The sequence below is a fragment of the Ipomoea nil genome, unplaced genomic scaffold, assembly GCF_001879475.1.
Source record: "Ipomoea nil cultivar Tokyo-kokei standard unplaced genomic scaffold, Asagao_1.1 scaffold3317, whole genome shotgun sequence".
Classification (NCBI taxonomy): Eukaryota; Viridiplantae; Streptophyta; class Magnoliopsida; order Solanales; family Convolvulaceae; genus Ipomoea; species Ipomoea nil.
The window spans coordinates 1-17,675 of record NW_017619745.1 but is presented as its reverse complement, the minus strand read 5'-3'; the positions used below and the strand labels follow the sequence as shown (position 1 = coordinate 17,675).

The 17,675-nt window shown below is 38.6% G+C and overlaps 17 non-coding genes across 17 annotated transcripts; 10 read left to right on the top strand and 7 right to left on the bottom strand.

The window, feature by feature from the left end:
- The first annotated feature begins 492 nt into the window (after nt 1–492).
- TRNAY-GUA lies at nt 493–585 on the top strand. The gene is made up of 2 exons: nt 493–529; nt 551–585. It is a non-coding gene; the product is annotated as a tRNA-Tyr (tRNA).
- Nucleotides 586–2,128: 1,543 nt separating this feature from the next.
- Nucleotides 2,129–2,222, top strand: TRNAY-GUA. Its single transcript has 2 exons — nt 2,129–2,165; nt 2,187–2,222. It is a non-coding gene; the product is annotated as a tRNA-Tyr (tRNA).
- A 1,128-nt stretch (nt 2,223–3,350) lies between these two features.
- Nucleotides 3,351–3,421, bottom strand: TRNAD-GUC. Its single transcript has one exon. It is a non-coding gene; the product is annotated as a tRNA-Asp (tRNA).
- Nucleotides 3,422–3,762: 341 nt separating this feature from the next.
- TRNAY-GUA lies at nt 3,763–3,856 on the top strand. Its single transcript has 2 exons — nt 3,763–3,799; nt 3,821–3,856. It is a non-coding gene; the product is annotated as a tRNA-Tyr (tRNA).
- Nucleotides 3,857–4,995: 1,139 nt separating this feature from the next.
- On the bottom strand, nt 4,996–5,067 carry TRNAD-GUC. The gene has a single exon. It is a non-coding gene; the product is annotated as a tRNA-Asp (tRNA).
- Nucleotides 5,068–5,411: 344 nt separating this feature from the next.
- TRNAY-GUA lies at nt 5,412–5,505 on the top strand. Its single transcript has 2 exons — nt 5,412–5,448; nt 5,470–5,505. It is a non-coding gene; the product is annotated as a tRNA-Tyr (tRNA).
- Nucleotides 5,506–6,642: 1,137 nt separating this feature from the next.
- On the bottom strand, nt 6,643–6,714 carry TRNAD-GUC. Its single transcript has one exon. It is a non-coding gene; the product is annotated as a tRNA-Asp (tRNA).
- A 345-nt stretch (nt 6,715–7,059) lies between these two features.
- On the top strand, nt 7,060–7,152 carry TRNAY-GUA. Its single transcript has 2 exons — nt 7,060–7,096; nt 7,118–7,152. It is a non-coding gene; the product is annotated as a tRNA-Tyr (tRNA).
- A 1,107-nt stretch (nt 7,153–8,259) lies between these two features.
- On the bottom strand, nt 8,260–8,331 carry TRNAD-GUC. The gene has a single exon. It is a non-coding gene; the product is annotated as a tRNA-Asp (tRNA).
- A 343-nt stretch (nt 8,332–8,674) lies between these two features.
- Nucleotides 8,675–8,768, top strand: TRNAY-GUA. Its single transcript has 2 exons — nt 8,675–8,711; nt 8,733–8,768. It is a non-coding gene; the product is annotated as a tRNA-Tyr (tRNA).
- A 1,130-nt stretch (nt 8,769–9,898) lies between these two features.
- On the bottom strand, nt 9,899–9,970 carry TRNAD-GUC. The gene has a single exon. It is a non-coding gene; the product is annotated as a tRNA-Asp (tRNA).
- A 345-nt stretch (nt 9,971–10,315) lies between these two features.
- TRNAY-GUA lies at nt 10,316–10,409 on the top strand. The gene is made up of 2 exons: nt 10,316–10,352; nt 10,374–10,409. It is a non-coding gene; the product is annotated as a tRNA-Tyr (tRNA).
- A 1,126-nt stretch (nt 10,410–11,535) lies between these two features.
- On the bottom strand, nt 11,536–11,606 carry TRNAD-GUC. Its single transcript has one exon. It is a non-coding gene; the product is annotated as a tRNA-Asp (tRNA).
- Nucleotides 11,607–11,950: 344 nt separating this feature from the next.
- TRNAY-GUA lies at nt 11,951–12,044 on the top strand. The gene is made up of 2 exons: nt 11,951–11,987; nt 12,009–12,044. It is a non-coding gene; the product is annotated as a tRNA-Tyr (tRNA).
- A 1,553-nt stretch (nt 12,045–13,597) lies between these two features.
- TRNAY-GUA lies at nt 13,598–13,691 on the top strand. Its single transcript has 2 exons — nt 13,598–13,634; nt 13,656–13,691. It is a non-coding gene; the product is annotated as a tRNA-Tyr (tRNA).
- Nucleotides 13,692–14,823: 1,132 nt separating this feature from the next.
- TRNAD-GUC lies at nt 14,824–14,895 on the bottom strand. The gene has a single exon. It is a non-coding gene; the product is annotated as a tRNA-Asp (tRNA).
- Nucleotides 14,896–16,867: 1,972 nt separating this feature from the next.
- TRNAY-GUA lies at nt 16,868–16,961 on the top strand. The gene is made up of 2 exons: nt 16,868–16,904; nt 16,926–16,961. It is a non-coding gene; the product is annotated as a tRNA-Tyr (tRNA).
- Nucleotides 16,962–17,675: the final 714 nt, after the last annotated feature.

Below are 17,675 nucleotides of genomic sequence, written 5' to 3'. Positions count from 1 at the left end.
GTTTGATTCCGGCAGGTTGGATTGATGTTCTAATATATTAAGCTTTTTAATTTTTCCTTTGAAGAGCTAAAAAAAAAAAAAGACGCCGTTGCGGGATCGAACCCGGGTCTCCGTGACAGGCGGGGATACTCACCACTATACTACAACGACTCGCGCGGCAAACAGGACTGTCACAAATTTCTATTTAAGTAAGTCCAATCAAATGTGGCACCATGGTTCGTGTGGCGATCTAATTGCAATTGAAACTAACATTTCATAGTCGGACAAAGTACCTGTTTAGTCCCTGTACTGTAGCGTTTTGTTCAATTTAGTTATTGTACGTTTATTTTGTGTAATCTAGTCCGGTACTTTAAGATTTAGAACAATTAAGGACAACATTAACACCATAATTTTTTCCGTTAAGTTTTTTTCTACGTGGCATTCGAACTGCCATGTCGGATTGTGCGATGTGGCATAAAGAGTGCAATACGGACAAAAATATAGTTAATAGCTCCGACCTTAGCTCAGTTGGTAGAGCGGAGGACTGTAGTTTGATTAATCTAAGTTGGAAATCCTTAGGTCGCTGGTTGAATCCGGCAGGTCGGATTGATTTTTTACAATATTAAGCATTTTAATTTTTCCTTTGAAGAGCTAAAAAAAAAACGCTGTTGCTGGGGATTGAACCCAGGTCTCCGAGTGACAGGCGGGAATACTCACCACCAATGCTGCATAAAACGTTAGGCGCCCCTAGGGGGCGCCTAGGCGCCGATTTTTTTATTTATTATTATAGTTTTTTTTTATTTTTAATAAAATTAAAAATTAAATTTTTTTAAATTTAGTAATAAAACATAAGGTTTCCATAGTTGTTTCTTAGAAACTATTTACGAAAGTGGTGGTAAAATTGTTCAAAATATTGTTTAAACCATCTAAATACATAAAAAACTAAAATTAAGAACTAAAGAGGCATTTTTTTGAGAAATTAGTGGACCAAACCGCCTTTGGCTGTTTGCGGTGTATAGATCTCGAAAAAATACGCGATTTGAAAAAAAAATTTGACCAAATCAGACAACCGAGTCAAAAGTTATGCCCTCCAAAACTTTTTCGACATTTTCAAAAAAAAAAAAAAAATTCCCCGAACCGGCCGGTTAGGCGGTCTAGGCCATTCCTCGCGGCGGCCTCCCCCGCCCAGCGCCTAGGCGCGATTTTTGCAGCACTGCTCACCACTATACTACAACGATTCGCGCGGCAGTACAGGACTGTCACATATTACTATTTAAGTAAACCCAATCCAATGTGACACCATGGTGCGTGTGGCCATGTAATTGCAACTGAAACTAGCATTTCATAATCGGACAAAGTACCTGTTAGGTCCCCGTAGTGTAGCGTTTTGTTCAATTTAGTCATTGTACCTTTATTTCGTGTAATTTAGTCCTTTTACTTTAAGATTTTGAACAATTAAGGACAATATTAACACCGAAAATTTTTTCCGTTAAGTTTGTCAACGCGGCATTCGAACTGCCATGTCAGATTGTGCGATATGGCATAAAAGAGTATAAATCGGACAAAAATAATGTTAACAGCTCAGACCTTAGCTCAGTTGGTAGAGTGGTGGACTGTAGTTGGACTAATCTAAATTGGAAATCCTTAAGTCGCTGGTTTGATTCGGCAGGTTGGATTGATGTTCTAATATATTAAGCTTTTTAATTTTTCCTTTGAAGAGCTAAAAAAAAAAAAGACGCCGTTGCGGGATCGAACCCGGGTCTCCGCGTGACAGGCGGGGATACTCACCACTATACTACAACGACTCGCGCGGCAAACAGGACTGTCACAAATTTCTATTTAAGTAAGTCCAATCAAATGTGGCACCATGGTTCGTGTGGCGATCTAATTGCAATTGAAACTAACATTTCATAGTCGGACAAAGTACCTGTTTAGTCCCTGTACTGTAGCGTTTTGTTCAATTTAGTTATTGTACGTTTATTTTGTGTAATCTAGTCCCGGTACTTTAAGATTTAGAACAATTAAGGACAACATTAACACCATAATTTTTTCCGTTAAGTTTTTTTCTACGTGGCATTCGAACTGCCATGTCGGATTGTGCGATGTGGCATAAAAGAGTGCAATACGGACAAAAATATAGTTAATAGCTCCGACCTTAGCTCAGTTGGTAGAGCGGAGGACTGTAGTTTGATTAATCTAAGTTGGAAATCCTTAGGTCGCTGGTTTGAATCCGGCAGGTCGGATTGATTTTTTACAATATTAAGCATTTTAATTTTTCCTTTGAAAGCTAAAAAAAAAACGCTGTTGCGGGGATTGAACCAGGTCCCGAGTGACAGGCGGGAATACTCACCACCAATGCTGCATAAAACGTTAGGCCCCTAGGCGGCTAGGGGCGCCTAGGCGCCGATTTTTTTATTTATTATTATAGTTTTTTTTTTATTTTAATAAAATTAAAAATTAAATTTTTTTAAATTTAGTAATAAAACATAAGGTTTCCATAGTTGTTTTCTTAGAAACTATTTACGAAAGTGGTGGTAAAATTGTTCAAAATTGTTTAAACCATCTAAATACATAAAAAACTAAAATTAAGAACTAAAGAGGCATTTTTTTGAAATTAGTGGACCAAACCGCCTTTGGCTGTTTGCGGTGTATAGATCTCGAAAATACGCGATTTGAAAAAAAAATTTGACCAAATCAGACAACCGAGTCAAAAGTTATGCCCTCCAAAACTTTTTCGACATTTTCAAAAAAAAAAAAAAAATTCCCCGAACCGGCCGGTTAGGCGGTCTAGGCCATTCCTCGCGGCGGCCTCCCCGCCCAGCGCCTAGGCGCGATTTTTGCAGCACTGCTCACCACTATACTACAACGATTCGCGCGGCAGTACAGGACTGTCACATATTACTATTTAAGTAAAACCAATCCAATGTGACACCATGGTGCGTGTGGCCATGTAATTGCAACTGAAACTAGCATTTCATAATCGGACAAAGTACCTGTTAGGTCCCCGTAGTGTAGCGTTTTGTTCAATTTAGTCATTGTACCTTTATTTCGTGTAATTTAGTCCTTTTACTTTAAGATTTTGAACAATTAAGGACAATATTAACACCGAAAAATTTTTCCGTTTAAGTTTGTCAACGCGGCATTCGAACTGCCATGTCAGATTGTGCGATATGGCATAAAAGAGTATAAATCGGACAAAAATAATGTTAACAGCTCAGACCTTAGCTCAGTTGGTAGAGTGGTGGACTGTAGTTGGACTAATCTAAATTGGAAATCCTTAAGTCGCTGGTTTGATTCCGGCAGGTTGGATTGATGTTCTAATATATTAAGCTTTTTAATTTTTCCTTTGAAGAGCTAAAAAAAAAAAAAGACGCCGTTGCCGGGATCGAACCCGGGTCTCCCGCGTGACAGGCGGGGATACTCACCACTATACTACAACGACTCGCGCGCAAAACAGGACTGTCACAAATTTCTATTTAAGTAAGTCCAATCAAATGTGGCACCATGGTTCGTGTGGCGATCTAATTGCAATTGAAACTAACATTTCATAGTCGGACAAAGTACCTGTTTAGTCCCTGTACTGTAGGTTTTGTTCAATTTAGTTATTGTACGTTTATTTTGTGTAATCTAGTCCCGGTACTTTAAGATTTAGAACAATTAAGGACAACATTAACACCATTTTTTTCCGTTAAGTTTTTTTCTACGTGGCATTCGAACTGCCATGTCGGATTGTGCGATGTGGCATAAAAGAGTGCAATACGGACAAAAATATAGTTAATAGCTCCGACCTTAGCTCAGTTGGTAGAGCGGAGGACTGTAGTTTGATTAATCTAAGTTGGAAATCCTTAGGTCGCTGGTTTGAATCCGGCAGGTCGGATTGATTTTTTACAATATTAAGCATTTTAATTTTTCCTTTGAAGAGCTAAAAAAAAAACGCTGTTGCTGGGGATTGAACCCAGGTCTCCCGAGTGACAGGCGGGAATACTCACCACCAATGCTGCATAAAACGTTAGGCGCCCCCTAGGCGGCTAGGGGGCCTAGGCGCCGATTTTTTATTTATTATTATAGTTTTTTTTTTATTTTTAATAAAATTAAAAATTAAATTTTTTTAAATTTAGTAATAAAACATAAGGTTTCCATAGTTGTTTCTTAGAAACTATTTACGAAAGTGGTGGTAAAATTGTTCAAAATATTGTTTAAACCATCTAAATACATAAAAAACTAAAATTAAGAACTAAAGAGGCATTTTTTTGAGAAATTAGTGGACCAAACCGCCTTTGGCTGTTTGCGGTGTATAGATCTCGAAAAAATACGCGATTTGAAAAAAAAATTTGACCAAATCAGACAACCGAGTCAAAAGTTATGCCCTCCAAAACTTTTTCGACATTTTCAAAAAAAAAAAAAAAATTCCCCGAACCGGCCGGTTAGGCGGTCTAGGCCATTCCTCGCGGCGGCCTCCCCCGCCCAGCGCCTAGGCGCGATTTTTGCAGCACTGCTCACCACTATACTACAACGATTCGCGCGGCAGTACAGGACTGTCACATATTACTATTTAAGTAAACCCAATCCAATGTGACACCATGGTGCGTGTGGCCATGTAATTGCAACTGAAACTAGCATTTCATAATCGGACAAAGTACCTGTTAGGTCCCCGTAGTGTAGCGTTTTGTTCAATTTAGTCATTGTACCTTTATTTCGTGTAATTTAGTCCTTTTACTTTAAGATTTTGAACAATTAAGGACAATATTAACACCGAAAATTTTTTCCGTTAAGTTTGTCAACGCGGCATTCGAACTGCCATGTCAGATTGTGCGATATGGCATAAAAGAGTATAAATCGGACAAAAATAATGTTAACAGCTCAGACCTTAGCTCAGTTGGTAGAGTGGTGGACTGTAGTTGGACTAATCTAAATTGGAAATCCTTAAGTCGCTGGTTTGATTCCGGCAGGTTGGATTGATGTTCTAATATATTAAGCTTTTTAATTTTTCCTTTGAAGAGCTAAAAAAAAAAAAGACGCCGTTGCCGGGGATCGAACCCGGGTCTCCCGCGTGACAGGCGGGGATACTCACCACTATACTACAACGACTCGCGCGGCAAAACAGGACTGTCACAAATTTCTATTTAAGTAAGTCCAATCAAATGTGGCACCATGGTTCGTGTGGCGATCTAATTGCAATTGAAACTAACATTTCATAGTCGGACAAAGTACCTGTTTAGTCCCTGTACTGTAGCGTTTTGTTCAATTTAGTTATTGTACGTTTATTTTGTGTAATCTAGTCCGGTACTTTAAGATTTAGAACAATTAAGGACAACATTAACACCATAATTTTTTCCGTTAAGTTTTTTTCTACGTGGCATTCGAACTGCCATGTCGGATTGTGCGATGTGGCATAAAAGAGTGCAATACGGACAAAAATATAGTTAATAGCTCCGACCTTAGCTCAGTTGGTAGAGCGGAGGACTGTAGTTTGATTAATCTAAGTTGGAAATCCTTAGGTCGCTGGTTTGAATCCGGCAGGTCGGATTGATTTTTTACAATATTAAGCATTTTAATTTTTCCTTTGAAGAGCTAAAAAAAAACGCTGTTGCTGGGGATTGAACCCAGGTCTCCCGAGTGACAGGCGGGAATACTCACCACCAATGCTGCATAAAACGTTAGGCGCCCCTAGGCGGCTAGGGGCGCCTAGGCGCCGATTTTTTTATTTATTATTATAGTTTTTTTTATTTTTTAATAAAATTAAAAATTAAATTTTTTTAAATTTAGTAATAAAACATAAGGTTTCCATAGTTGTTTCTTAGAAACTATTTACGAAAGTGGTGGTAAAATTGTTCAAAATATTGTTTAAACCATCTAAATACATAAAAAACTAAAATTAAGAACTAAAGAGGCATTTTTTTGAGAAATTAGTGGACCAAACCGCCTTTGGCTGTTTGCGGTGTATAGATCTCGAAAAAATACGCGATTTGAAAAAAAAATTTGACCAAATCAGACAACCGAGTCAAAAGTTATGCCCTCCAAAACTTTTTCGACATTTTCAAAAAAAAAAAAAAATTCCCCGAACGGCCGGTTAGGCGGTCTAGGCCATTCCTCGCGGCGGCCTCCCCCGCCCAGCGCCTAGGCGCGATTTTTGCAGCACTGCTCACCACTATACTACAACGATTCGCGCGGCAGTACAGGACTGTCACATATTACTATTTAAGTAAACCCAATCCAATGTGACACCATGGTGCGTGTGGCCATGTAATTGTAACTGAAACTAGCATTTCATAATCGGACAAAGTACCTGTTAGGTCCCCGTAGTGTAGCGTTTTGTTCAATTTAGTCATTGTACCTTTATTTCGTGTAATTTAGTCCTTTTACTTTAAGATTTTGAACAATTAAGGACAATATTAACACCGAAAATTTTTTCCGTTAAGTTTGTCAACGCGGCATTCGAACTGCCATGTCAGATTGTGCGATATGGCATAAAAGAGTATAAATCGGACAAAAATAATGTTAACAGCTCAGACCTTAGCTCAGTTGGTAGAGTGGTGGACTGTAGTTGGACTAATCTAAATTGGAAATCCTTAAGTCGCTGGTTTGATTCCGGCAGGTTGGATTGATGTTCTAATATATTAAGCTTTTTAATTTTTCCTTTGAAGAGCTAAAAAAAAAAAAAGACGCCGTTGCCGGGGATCGAACCCGGGTCTCCCGCGTGACAGGCGGGGATACTCACCACTATACTACAACGACTCGCGCGGCAAAACAGGACTGTCACAAATTTCTATTTAAGTAAGTCCAATCAAATGTGGCACCATGGTTCGTGTGGCGATCTAATTGCAATTGAAACTAACATTTCATAGTCGGACAAAGTACCTGTTTAGTCCCTGTACTGTAGCGTTTTGTTCAATTTAGTTATTGTACGTTTTTTTGTGTAATCTAGTCCCGGTACTTTAAGATTTAGAACAATTAAGGACAACATTAACACCATAATTTTTTTCCGTTAAGTTTTTTTCTACGTGGCATTCGAACTGCCATGTCGGATTGTGCGATGTGGCATAAAAGAGTGCAATACGGACAAAAATATAGTTAATAGCTCCGACCTTAGCTCAGTTGGTAGAGCGGAGGACTGTAGTTTGATTAATCTAAGTTGGAAATCCTTAGGTCGCTGGTTGAATCCGGCAGGTCGGATTGATTTTTTACAATATTAAGCATTTTAATTTTTCCTTTGAAGAGCTAAAAAAAAAACGCTGTTGCTGGGGATTGAACCCAGGTCTCCCGAGTGACAGGCGGAATACTCACCACCAATGCTGCATAAAACGTTAGGCGCCCCTAGGCGGCTAGGGGCGCCTAGGCGCCGAATTTTTTATTTATTATTATAGTTTTTTTTTTATTTTTAATAAAATTAAAAATTAAATTTTTTAAATTTAGTAATAAAACATAAGGTTTCCATAGTTGTTTCTTAGAAACTATTTACGAAAGTGTGGTAAAATTGTTCAAAATATTGTTTAAACCATCTAAATACATAAAAACTAAAATTAAGAAAAAGATTTTTTGAAATTAGTGGACCAAACCGCCTTTGGCTGTTTGCGGTGTATAGATCTCGAAAAATACGCGATTTGAAAAAAAATTTGACCAAATCAGACAACCGAGTCAAAAGTTATGCCCTCCAAAACTTTTTCGACATTTTTAAAAAAAAAAAAAAATTCCCGAACGGCCGGTTAGGCGGTCTCATTCCTCGGGCCCCCGCCCAGCGCCTAGGCGCGATTTTGCAGCACTGCTCACCACTATACTACAACGATTGCGGCAGTACAGGACTGTCACATATTACTATTTAAGTAAACCCAATCCAATGTGACACCATGGTGCGTGTGGCCATGTAATTGCAACTGAAACTAGCATTTCATAATCGGACAAAGTACCTGTTAGGTCCCCGTAGTGTAGCGTTTTGTTCAATTTAGTCATTGTACCTTTATTTCGTGTAATTTAGTCCTTTTACTTTAAGATTTTGAACAATTAAGGACAATATTAACACCGAAAATTTTTTCCGTTAAGTTTGTCAACGCGGCATTCGAACTGCCATGTCAGATTGTGCGATATGGCATAAAAGAGTATAAATCGGAAAAAATAATGTTAACAGCTCAGACCTTAGCTCAGTTGGTAGAGTGGTGGACTGTAGTTGGACTAATCTAAATTGGAAATCCTTAAGTCGCTGGTTTGATTCCGGCAGGTTGGATTGATGTTCTAATATATTAAGCTTTTTAATTTTTCCTTTGAAGAGCTAAAAAAAAAAAAAGACGCCGTTGCCGGGGATCGAACCCGGGTCTCCCGCGTGACAGGCGGGGATACTCACCACTATACTACAACGACTCGCGCGGCAAAACAGGACTGTCACAAAATTTATTTAAGTAAGTCCAATCAAATGTGGCACCATGGTTCGTGTGGCGATCTAATTGCAATTGAAACTAACATTTCATAGTCGGACAAAGTACCTGTTTAGTCCTGTACTGTAGCGTTTTGTTCAATTTAGTTATTGTACGTTTATTTTGTGTAATCTAATCCCGGTACTTTAAGATTTAGAACAATTAAGGACAACATTAACACCATAATTTTTTCCGTTAAGTTTTTTTCTACGTGGCATTCGAACTGCCATGTCGGATTGTGCGATGTGGCATAAAAGAGTGCAATACGGACAAAAATATAGTTAATAGCTCCGACCTTAGCTCAGTTGGTAGAGCGGAGGACTGTAGTTTGATTAATCTAAGTTGGAAATCCTTAGGTCGCTGGTTTGAATCCGGCAGGTCGGATTGATTTTTTACAATATTAAGCATTTTAATTTTTCCTTTGAAGAGCTAAAAAAAAAACGCTGTTGCTGGGATTGAACCCAGGTCTCCCGAGTGACAGGCGGAATACTCACCACCAATGCTGCATAAAACGTTAGGCGCCCCTAGGCGGCTAGGGGCGCCTAGGCGCCGATTTTTTATTTATTATTATAGTTTTTTTTTTTTTAATAAAATTAAAAATTAAATTTTTTTAAATTTAGTAATAAAACATAAGGTTTCCATAGTTGTTTCTTAGAAACTATTTGAAAGTGGTGGTAAAATTGTTCAAAATATTGTTTAAACCATCTAAATACATAAAAAACTAAAATTAAGAACTAAAGAGGCATTTTTTTGAGAAATTAGTGGACCAAACCGCCTTTGGCTGTTTGCGGTGTATAGATCTCGAAAAATACGCGATTTGAAAAAAAAATTTGACCAAATCAGACAACCGAGTCAAAAGTTATGCCCTCCAAAACTTTTTCGACATTTTCAAAAAAAAAAAAAAAATTCCCGAACCGGCCGGTTAGGCGGTCTAGGCCATTCCTCGCGCGGCCTCCCCCCGCCCAGCGCCTAGGCGCGATTTTTGCAGCACTGCTCACCACTATACTACAACGATTCGCGCGGCAGTACAGGACTGTCACATATTACTATTTAAGTAAACCCAATCCAATGTGACACCATGGTGCGTGTGGCCATGTAATTGTAACTGAAACTAGCATTTCATAATCGGACAAAGTACCTGTTAGGTCCCCGTAGTGTAGCGTTTTGTTCAATTTAGTCATTGTACCTTTATTTCGTGTAATTTAGTCCTTTTACTTTAAGATTTTGAACAATTAAGGACAATATTAACACCGAAAATTTTTTCCGTTAAGTTTGTCAACGCGGCATTCGAACTGCCATGTCAGATTGTGCGATATGGCATAAAAGAGTATAAATCGGACAAAAATAATGTTAACAGCTCAGACCTTAGCTCAGTTGGTAGAGTGGTGGACTGTAGTTGGACTAATCTAAATTGGAAATCCTTAAGTCGCTGGTTTGATTCCGGCAGTTGGATTGATGTTCTAATATATTAAGCTTTTTAATTTTTCCTTTGAAGAGCTAAAAAAAAAAAAAGACGCCGTTGCCGGGGATCGAACCCGGGTCTCCCGCGTGACAGGCGGGGATACTCACCACTATACTACAACGACTCGCGCGGCAGAACAGGACTGTCACAAATTTCTATTTAAGTAAGTCCAATCAAATGTGGCACCATGGTTCGTGTGGCGATCTAATTGCAATTGAAACTAACATTTCATAGTCGGACAAAGTACCTGTTTAGTCCCTGTACTGTAGCGTTTTGTTCAATTTAGTTATTGTACGTTTATTTTGTGTAATCTAGTCCCGGTACTTTAAGATTTAGAACAATTAAGGACAACATTAACACCATAATTTTTTCCGTTAAGTTTTTTTCTACGTGGCATTCGAACTGCCATGTCGGATTGTGCGATGTGGCATAAAAGAGTGCAATACGGACAAAAATATAGTTAATAGCTCCGACCTTAGCTCAGTTGGTAGAGCGGAGGACTGTAGTTTGATTAATCTAAGTTGGAAATCCTTAGGTCGCTGGTTTGAATCCGGCAGGTCGGATTGATTTTTTACAATATTAAGCATTTTAATTTTTCCTTTGAAGAGCTAAAAAAAAAACGCTGTTGCTGGGGATTGAACCCAGGTCTCCCGAGTGACAGGCGGGAATACTCACCACCAATGCTGCATAAAACGTTAGGCGCCCCTAGGCGGCTAGGGGGCCTAGGCCGATTTTTTTATTTATTATTATAGTTTTTTTTTATTTTAATAAAATTAAAAATTAAATTTTTTAAATTTAGTAATAAAACATAAGGTTTCCATAGTTGTTTCTTAGAAACTATTTACGAAAGTGGTGGTAAAATTGTTCAAAATATTGTTTAAACCATCTAAATACATAAAAAACTAAAATTAAGAACTAAAGAGGCATTTTTTGAGAAATTAGTGGACCAAACCGCCTTTGGCTGTTTGCGGTGTATAGATCTCGAAATATTTGAAAAAAAAATTTGACCAAATCAGACAACCGAGTCAAAAGTTATGCCTTCCAAAACTTTTTCGACATTTTCAAAAAAAAAAAAAAAATTCCCCGAACCGGCCGGTTAGGCGGTCTAGGCCATTCCTCGCGGCGGCCTCCCCCGCCCAGCGCCTAGGCGCGATTTTTGCAGCACTGCTCACCACTATACTACAACGATTCGCGCGGCAGTACAGGACTGTCACATATTACTATTTAAGTAAACCCAATCCAATGTGACACCATGGTGCGTGTGGCCATGTAATTGCAACTGAAACTAGCATTTCATAGTCGGACAAAGTACCTGTTAGGTCCCCGTAGTGTAGCGTTTTGTTCAATTTAGTCATTGTACCTTTATTTCGTGTAATTTAGTCCTTTTACTTTAAGATTTTGAACAATTAAGGACAATATTAACACCGAAAATTTTTTCCGTTAAGTTTGTCAACGCGGCATTCGAACTGCCATGTCAGATTGTGCGATATGGCATAAAAGAGTATAAATCGGACAAAAATAATGTTAACAGCTCAGACCTTAGCTCAGTTGGTAGAGTGGTGGACTGTAGTTGGACTAATCTAAATTGGAAATCCTTAAGTCGCTGGTTTGATTCCGGCAGGTTGGATTGATGTTCTAATATATTAAGCTTTTTAATTTTTCCTTTGAAGAGCTAAAAAAAAAAAAAGACGCCGTTGCCGGGATCGAACCCGGGTCTCCCGCGTGACAGGCGGGGATACTCACCACTATACTACAACGACTCGCGCGGCAGAACAGGACTGTCACAAATTTCTATTTAAGTAAGTCCAATCAAATGTGCACCATGGTTCGTGTGGCGATCTAATTGCAATTGAAACTAACATTTCATAGTCGGACAAAGTACCTGTTTAGTCCCTGTACTGTAGCGTTTTGTTCAATTTAGTTATTGTACGTTTATTTTGTGTAATCTAGTCCCGGTACTTTAAGATTTAGAACAATTAAGGACAACATTAACACCATAATTTTTTCCGTTAAGTTTTTTTCTACGTGGCATTCGAACTGCCATGTCGGATTGTGCGATGTGGCATAAAAGAGTGCAATACGGACAAAAATATAGTTAATAGCTCCGACCTTAGCTCAGTTGGTAGAGCGGAGGACTGTAGTTTGATTAATCTAAGTTGGAAATCCTTAGGTCGCTGGTTCGAATCCGGCAGGTCGGATTGATTTTTTACAAATATTAAGCATTTTAATTTTTCCTTTGAAGAGCTAAAAAAAAACGCTGTTGCGGGGATTGAACCCAGGTCTCCCGAGTGACAGGCGGGAATACTCACCACCAATGCTGCATAAAACGTTAGGCGCCCCCTAGGCGGCTAGGGGGCGCCTAGGCGCCGATTTTTTTATTTATTATTATAGTTTTTTTTTTTATTTTTAATAAAATTAAAAATTAAATTTTTTTAAATTTAGTAATAAAACATAAGGTTTCCATAGTTGTTTCTTAGAAACTATTTACGAAAGTGGTGTAAAATTGTTCAAAATATTGTTTAAACCATCTAAATACATAAAAAACTAAAATTAAGAACTAAAGAGGCATTTTTTTGAGAAATTAGTGGACCAAACCGCCTTTGGCTGTTTGCGGTGTATAGATCTCGAAAAAATACGCGATTTGAAAAAAAAATTTGACCAAATCAGACAACCGAGTCAAAAGTTATGCCCTCCAAAACTTTTTCGACATTTTCAAAAAAAAAAAAAAAATTCCCCGAACCGGCCGGTTAGGCGGTCTAGGCCATTCCTCGCGGCGGCCTCCCCCCGCCCAGCGCCTAGGCGCGATTTTTGCAGCACTGCTCACCACTATACTACAACGATTCGCGCGGCAGTACAGGAGTCACATATTACTATTTAAGTAAACCCAATCCAATGTGACACCATGGTGCGTGTGGCCATGTAATTGCAACTGAAACTAGCATTTCATAGTCGGACAAAGTACCTGTTAGGTCCCCGTAGTGTAGCGTTTTGTTCAATTTAGTCATTGTACCTTTATTTCGTGTAATTTAGTCCTTTTACTTTAAGATTTTGAACAATTAAGGACAATATTAACACCGAAATTTTTTCCGTTAAGTTTGTCAACGCGGCATTCGAACTGCCATGTCAGATTGTGCGATATGGCATAAAAGAGTATAAATCGGACAAAAATAATGTTAACAGCTCAGACCTTAGCTCAGTTGGTAGAGTGTGTGGACTGTAGTTGGACTAATCTAAATTGGAAATCCTTAAGTCGCTGGTTTGATTCCGGCAGGTTGGATTGATGTTCTAATATATTAAGCTTTTTAATTTTTCCTTTGAAGAGCTAAAAAAAAAAAACGCCGTTGCCGGGGATCGAACCCGGGTCTCCCCGTGACAGGCGGGATACTCACCACTATACTACAACGACTCGCGCGGCAAAACAGGACTGTCACAAATTTCTATTTAAGTAAGTCCAATCAAATGTGGCACCATGGTTCGTGTGGCGATCTAATTGCAATTGAAACTAACATTTCATAGTCGGACAAAGTACCTGTTTAGTCCCTGTACTGTAGCGTTTTGTTCAATTTAGTTATTGTACGTTTATTTTGTGTAATCTAGTCCCGGTACTTTAAGATTTAGAACAATTAAGGACAACATTAACACCATAATTTTTTCCGTTAAGTTTTTTTCTACGTGGCATTCGAACTGCCATGTCGGATTGTGCGATGTGGCATAAAAGAGTGCAATACGGACAAAAATATAGTTAATAGCTCCGACCTTAGCTCAGTTGGTAGAGCGGAGGACTGTAGTTTGATTAATCTAAGTTGGAAATCCTTAGGTCGCTGGTTTGAATCCGGCAGGTCGGATTGATTTTTTACAATATTAAGCATTTTAATTTTTCCTTTGAAGAGCTAAAAAAAAAACGCTGTTGTGGGGATTGAACCCAGGTCTCCGAGTGACAGGCGGGAATACTCACCACCAATGCTGCATAAAACGTTAGGCGCCCCTAGGGCTAGGGGGCGCCTAGGCGCCGATTTTTTTATTTATTATTATAGTTTTTTTTTTATTTTTAATAAAATTAAAAATTAAATTTTTTTAAATTTAGTAATAAAACATAAGGTTTCCATAGTTGTTTCTTAGAAACTATTTACGAAAGTGGTTGTAAAATTGTTCAAAATATTGTTTAAACCATCTAAATACATAAAAAACTAAAATTAAGAACTAAAGAGGCATTTTTTTGAGAAATTAGTGGACCAAACCGCCTTTGGCTGTTTGCGGTGTATAGATCTCGAAAAAATACGCGATTTGAAAAAAAAATTTGACCAAATCAGACAACCGAGTCAAAAGTTATGCCCTCCAAACTTTTTCGACATTTTCAAAAAAAAAAAAAAAAATTCCCGAACCGGCCGGTTAGGCGGTCTAGGCCATTCCTCGCGGCGGCCTCCCCCGCCCAGCGCCTAGGCGCGATTTTTGGCACTGCTCACCACTATACTACAACGATTCGCGCGGCAGTACAGGACAGTCACATATTACTATTTAAGTAAACCCAATCCAATGTGACACCATGGTGCGTGTGGCCATGTAATTGCAACTGAAACTAGCATTTCATAGTCGGACAAAGTACCTGTTAGGTCCCCGTAGTGTAGCGTTTTGTTCAATTTAGTCATTGTACCTTTTTCGTGTAATTTAGTCCTTTTACTTTAAGATTTTGAACAATTAAGGACAATATTAACACCGAAATTTTTTCCGTTAAGTTTGTCAACGCGGCATTCGAACTGCCATGTCAGATTGTGCGATATGGCATAAAAGAGTATAAATCGGACAAAAATAATGTTAACAGCTCAGACCTTAGCTCAGTTGGTAGAGTGGTGGACTGTAGTTGGACTAATCTAAATTGGAAATCCTTAAGTCGCTGGTTTGATTCCGGCAGGTTGGATTGATGTTCTAATATATTAAGCTTTTTAATTTTCCTTTGAAGAGCTAAAAAAAAAAAAAAGACGCCGTTGCCGGGGATCGAACCCGGGTCTCCCGCGTGACAGGCGGGGATACTCACCACTATACTACAACGACTCGCGCGGCAGAACAGGACTGTCACAAATTTCTATTTAAGTAAGTCCAATCAAATGTGGCACCATGGTTCGTGTGGCGATCTAATTGCAATTGAAACTAACATTTCATAGTCGGACAAAGTACCTGTTTAGTCCCTGTACTGTAGCGTTTTGTTCAATTTAGTTATTGTACGTTTTTTTGTGTAATCTAGTCCCGGTACTTTAAGATTTAGAACAATTAAGGACAACATTAACACCATAATTTTTTCGTTAAGTTTTTTTCTACGTGGCATTCGAACTGCCATGTCGGATTGTGCGATGTGGCATAAAGAGTGCAATACGGACAAAAATATAGTTAATAGCTCCGACCTTAGCTCAGTTGGTAGAGCGGAGGACTGTAGTTGATTAATCTAAGTTGGAAATCCTTAGGTCGCTGTGGTTCGAATCCGGCAGGTCGGATTGATTTTTACAATATTAAGCATTTTAATTTTTCCTTTGAAGAGCTAAAAAAAAACGCTGTTGCGGGATTGAACCCAGGTCTCCCGAGTGACAGGCGGGAATACTCACCACCAATGCTGCATAAAACGTTAGGCGCCCCTATAGGGCGCCTAGGCCGATTTTTTTATTTATTATTATATTTTTTTTTATTTTTAATAAAATTAAAAATTAAATTTTTTTAAATTTAGTAATAAAACATAAGGTTTCCATAGTTGTTTCTTAGAAACTATTTACGAAAGTGGTGTAAAATTGTTCAAAATATTGTTTAAACCATCTAAATACATAAAAAACTAAAATTAAGAACTAAAGAGGCATTTTTTTGAGAAATTAGTGGACCAAACCGCCTTTGGCTGTTTGCGGTGTATAGATCTCGAAAAAATACGCGATTTGAAAAAAAATTTGACCAAATCAGACAACCGAGTCAAAAGTTATGCCTTCCAAAACTTTTTCGACATTTTCAAAAAAAAAAAAAAATTCCCGAACCGGCCGGTTAGGCGGTCTAGGCCATTCCTCGCGGCGGCCTCCCCCCGCCCAGCGCCTAGGCGCGATTTTTGCAGCACTGCTCACCACTATACTACAACGATTCGCGCGGCAACAGGACAGTCACATATTACTATTTAAGTAAACCCAATCCAATGTGACACCATGGTGCGTGTGGCCATGTAATTGCAACTGAAACTAGCATTTCATAGTCGGACAAAGTACCTGTTAGGTCCCCGTAGTGTAGCGTTTTGTTCAATTTAGTCATTGTACCTTTATTTCGTGTAATTTAGTCCTTTTACTTTAAGATTTTGAACAATTAAGGACAATATTAACACCGAAAATTTTTTCCGTTAAGTTTGTACGCGGCATTCGAACTGCCATGTCAGATTGTGCGATATGGCATAAAAGAGTATAAATCGGACAAAAATAATGTTAACAGCTCAGACCTTAGCTCAGTTGGTAGAGTGGTGGACTGTAGTTGGACTAATCTAAATTGGAAATCCTTAAGTCGCTGGTTTGATTCCGGCAGGTTGGATTGATGTTCTAATATATTAAGCTTTTTTAATTTTTCCTTTGAAGAGCTAAAAAAAAAAAAAAGACGCCGTTTGCCGGGATCGAACCCGGGTCTCCGCGTGACAGGCGGGGATACTCACCACTATACTACAACGACTCGCGCGGCAGAACAGGACTGTCACAAATTTCTATTTAAGTAAGTCCAATCAAATGTGGCACCATGGTTCGTGTGGCGATCTAATTGCAATTGAAACTAACATTTCATAGTCGGACAAAGTACCTGTTTAGTCCCTGTACTGTAGCGTTTTGTTCAATTTAGTTATTGTACGTTTATTTTGTGTAATCTAGTCCCGGTACTTTAAGATTTAGAACAATTAAGGACAACATTAACACCATAATTTTTTCCGTTAAGTTTTTTTCTACGTGGCATTCGAACTGCCATGTCGGATTGTGCGATGTGGCATAAAAGAGTGCAATACGGACAAAAATAGTTAATAGCTCCGACCTTAGCTCAGTTGGTAGAGCGGAGGACTGTAGTTTGATTAATCTAAGTTGGAAATCCTTAGGTCGCTGGTTCGAATCCGGCAGGTCGGATTGATTTTTTACAATATTAAGCATTTTAATTTTTTCCTTTGAAGAGCTAAAAAAAAACGCTGTTGCTGGGGATTGAACCCGGTCTCCGAGTGACAGGCGGGAATACTCACCACCAATGCTGCATAAAACGTTAGGCGCCCCTAGGCGGCTAGGGGCGCCTAGGCGCCGATTTTTTTATTTATTATTATAGTTTTTTTTTTATTTTTAATAAAATTAAAAATTAAATTTTTTTAAATTTAGTAATAAACATAAGGTTTCCATAGTTGTTTCTTAGAAACTATTTACGAAAGTGGTGGTAAAATTGTTCAAAATATTGTTTAAACCATCTAAATACATAAAAAACTAAAATTAAGAACTAAAGAGGCATTTTTTTTGAGAAATTAGTGGACCAAACCGCCTTTGGCTGTTTGCGGTGTTAGATCTCGAAAAAATACGCGATTTGAAAAAAAATTTGACCAAATCAGACAACCGAGTCAAAAGTTATGCCTTCCAAAACTTTTTCGACATTTTCAAAAAAAAAAAAAATTCCCCGAACCGGCCGGTTAGGCGGTCTAGGCCATTCCTCGCGGCGGCCTCCCCCGCCCAGCGCTAGGCGCGATTTTTGCAGCACTGCTCACCACTATACTACAACGATTCGCGCGGCAGTACAGGACAGTCACATATTACTATTTAAGTAAACCCAATCCAATGTGACACCATGGTGCGTGTGGCCAT